This window comes from Pteropus medius, unplaced genomic scaffold (assembly GCF_902729225.1).
Source record: "Pteropus medius unplaced genomic scaffold, Ma_sr-lr_union100, whole genome shotgun sequence".
NCBI lineage: Eukaryota > Metazoa > Chordata > Mammalia > Chiroptera > Pteropodidae > Pteropus > Pteropus medius.
The window spans coordinates 589378-593357 of NW_024349799.1; the positions used below are offsets into that span (position 1 = coordinate 589378).

The 3980-nt window shown below is 37.5% G+C and overlaps 1 pseudogene; it reads right to left on the reverse strand.

The window, feature by feature from the left end:
• Positions 1–875: 875 nt before the first annotated feature.
• LOC120621127 (ferritin heavy chain-like) lies at positions 876–1420 on the reverse strand (annotated as a pseudogene).
• Between the last annotated feature and the right edge of the window lie 2560 nt (positions 1421–3980).

Sequence of the window (3980 nt, forward strand, 5' to 3'; positions counted from 1 at the left end):
TTATTGTAAAATACATATAATATAAAAATTGCTATCTTAACCATGTTTAAGTACACGGTTTAGTGTTATTAATTACATTCTTATAGTTGAGCAACCATCACCACCATCCATCTCCAGAACTCTTTTTGTCTTGCAAAACAAATTCTGTACCCTTTAAATAATAACTCCCCATTTCCCCCTGTCCCCAGGCCCCATATCATATAAATGGAATCATACAGATATATCTTTGAGATCCTGTTTACAATTCTTTTGGATATATACGCAGAAGTGGAATTGCTGGATCACACGCTAAATCTATATTTAATTTTTCGAGGAACCATGATACCATTTTCCACAGTGACTGTATCATTATACATTTACACCAGCAGTGCACAAGGGTTCCAATTTCTCTATGCCCTCGCCAACATTTGTTATTTAGGATTTTCTGATAGTAGCAATCCTAATGGATATGAAGTGATATCTCATTGTGGTTTTGATTTGCATTTCCCTAATGATCAGTGATGTTGAGCATTTTTTTCAGGTGCTTATTGGCCATTCGAATATCATCTTTGAAGAAATAGCTACTCAAGTCTTTTGCTCATTTTTGAATCAAGTTATTTGTTTTTTGTTTAGTTTTCGGCATTCTGTATATATTATGCATATTAATCCCTTACCAGATATGTGATTCGCATGGGTTGCCTTTTCACTCTGTTCAAACTGTCCTTTTTTGGGGGGGGTTGGGGTTGTTACCAATTGCTCTATTTGAAGGAATGATACAAACGAAAGGATTTAAGTAGATATTTTGGTGAAATCTTTAGAAAAGGTAAAGGTAACTTCAACACGCTTGCACTGGTTTGGTGACCAGGGGAGTCACCCCTGTGGCTATGGGAGGCCAGCTAAGACTTGTCATTATCATTGGCTCCCTGGGTGTGTTTGTCAAAGAGATACTCTGGCATGCCAAGTTTTCCAGCCCCCATCTTGTACAAGCTGCTTTTGAAGTCCCTCAATTCTTTGATGTACTTCACCTGCTCATTCAGGTAATGAGTCTTAATGAAGTCACACAAGTATATGTTGCTTTTGTCCGTGGCCAGTTTGTGCAGTTCCAGTAGTGACTGATTCATGCTTTCTAAGTGTAATGAACACTCCACTGCATTCAGCCTATTCTCCCAGTCCTCGCAATCTGGTTTCTTAATATTCTGAAGGAAGACTCAGTCACCTCGTTGTTTCTGCAGCTTCAGTTTCTCAGCAAGTTCTCTCTCCTCTTGAGATTCGTGAAGAAAATATTTGGCAAAGTTCTTCAAAGCCACATCATTGCAGTTAAAGTCATAAGACGTGGACAGGTAGACTCAGGAGGTGTATGCTTCAGCTTGATCTGCTGGGTGATGGTGGCTTCTGAGTTCTTGTGGTAGTTCTGGCCCACCAATGAGGAGGGGCGCAGTAGTCATGGTGGTGGTTAGGGAGAGGTGGCATTAGCTGCCCAGTGCTGGAGCAGAGTGGGGGCTTTGGGTGGTCTGAGAGCACTGTGAGGGGTGGCAGAGGGATGGCTCTGTGCTGGAGGATTAGTGCCTCTTTCCTCCAAGCAGGGCTGGAGGATTAGTGCCTCTTTCCTCCAAGCACTGTTGAAGCAGGAAAGTGTGGCAACTCAGGAAAGACTGTTGGAGGTGTCCTTTGATGTAGAAAAGTTTCTAATTTTCATGCACTCCAACTTGTCTAGTTTTTCTTTTGTTGCCAGTGCTTTTGGTGTCATAGCCAAGAAATCGTGGCTAAATCAATGTCGTGTAGCTTTCGCTCTGTTTTCTTCTAAGAGTTTAATATTGTAGGTCTCATAGTTAGGTCTGTGATCTATTTCAACTTAATTTTTGTATATGGTGTTAGGTAAGAGTCCAGCTTCATTCTTTTGTATGTGGATATGCAGTTTTCCCAGTGCCATTTGTTGAAAAGACTGTCCTTTCTCCTGTTGAATGGTCTTCACACCTTTGCAGAAAATCAGTTGACCATCATCAGTATGTGAGTTTATTTCCGGGCTCTCTATTCTATTCCATGGGTCTATGTCTATTTTTATGCCAGTGCTGTTTTGATTACTGTAACTTTGTAGTACTAAAATCGGGAAGTATGAGACCTCTAACTTTGTTCTTTATAAAGATCATTTTGGCTATTCTGGGTTCCTTGAGATATATGAATTTTAGGATATTTTTTTCTATTTCTGCAAAAAATGTCTTTGGGATTTTAACAGGGATTGCATTGAATCTATATATCATTTTGGGTAGTATGGGCATTTAAAAATATTAAGTCTTCTAATCTGTGAACATGGGATGTGTTTCCATTTATATATATGGCTTCTTTAATTTCTTTCAGCAGTGTTGTTTTTTCATTCTATAAGTCTTTTACCCCCTTAGGAAAGTTAATTCCTAAGTATTCTTTCCGATGCAATTGTAAGTAAGACGGTTTTTAAAATTTCCATTTGAAGAGGAAATTTGAGGAATTTCATTAAAACTAATCAGCTTCTGTAAATATGCTTGCTTTCTGCAAATAAGCTTACTGCATGCAAAAGCTCCTGCAAAAGCTCCCTTGCACTTTGCTCACTTCCAGATGTAACTATGTGTGCCTTTGCTCCACAAATGTAACTATTTGTACCCTAGCAGCTCCAGTTTTCTGTAACAATTTGTATCTGTCAGCAACCCTTGACAACTCCCAGCCTTACCAATGTTACTCGTTGTAGTCTCCATAGCAACCCCCATCATTTGTAAAGGTTTGAGTTCAAACTGACCAAATAGCTTGTGTAAAATTCTGGTATATAAGCAATATTTCAACTGAGCCCACTGTCCAGATCTTCAGAGCACTAGCTCGTCTGGGACCGCGCGTAATAAATTTGAATTCTCCTTCTCTCCCAGTTACTGCTTGGTTTTTCGTTGGATTGGGTTTTGGAGCTTTTGGGATATTTTTCCGCAACACGTTCAGTTTGTTTATTATCAGTGTATAGAAATGAAACCAACCTTTCTGCGTTGACTTTGTATTCTGCTACTTTGCTGAATTCATTTATTCTAACAGTTTTTGCGTGGAGTTTTTTAGGTTTCCTATGTATAAGATCATATTATCTGGGAACAGAGATAATTCTACTTTTTCTATTTACCTACCTACCTACTTTATTTACCTACCTACCTGTTCTGGCTAGAGTTTCTAGTATTATGTTGAATAGAAATGATGACAGCAGTCATCATTGCCTTGTTCCTTAGAGGAAAATCTTTCAGGCTTTCATCATCGAGAATAATATGCTCTGGATTTTTCATATGTGGCTTTTATTATATTGAGTTTCCTTCTATTCCTAGTTGTTAAATGATTTTTATTATGAAAGGGTGTTGAATTTGTCAAATGCTTTTTCTGTATCAATTGAAATGATCATAAAAGGTTTTTTCCTTCACTCTGTTCATGGTGTATTATATTGATTGATTTTCATCTGTTGAACCCTTCTTGCATTCCAAGAACAGATGCCACTTGGTCATAATGTATAATCCTTTTAATAGGCTGCTGAATTAAATTTGTTAGTATTTTGTTGATTTTTGCATTAATGTTCATAAGAAATATTGGTCTGTAGTTTTCTCGTGGTGTCTTTTGTCTGGCCTTGGTATCAGAGTCATGCTAGTCTCATAGAATGAGTTTGGAAGTATTCCTACCTCTCCAATTTTCTGAAAGTTTGAGAAGGATTGTTGGTATTGGTTCTTTTTGAAATATTTGGTAGAATTCACCACTGAGCCATTAGGGCTTTTATTTGTTGGGAGGTTTTTGATTACTGATTCAATCTCCTTACTAGTTATGGGTCTATTCAGATTTTCTATTTTTTATGATTTAGACTTGGTTTTGTGTTTCTGGGAATTTGTACATTTCATCTAGTTTATCTAATTTTTTGGCATACAATTGTACTCTCATAATCCTTTTTTTTTTCTCTTAGTAGTGTCCCCACTTTCATTTATTTTAGTAATTTGCGTTTTCTCTAACTTTTCCTA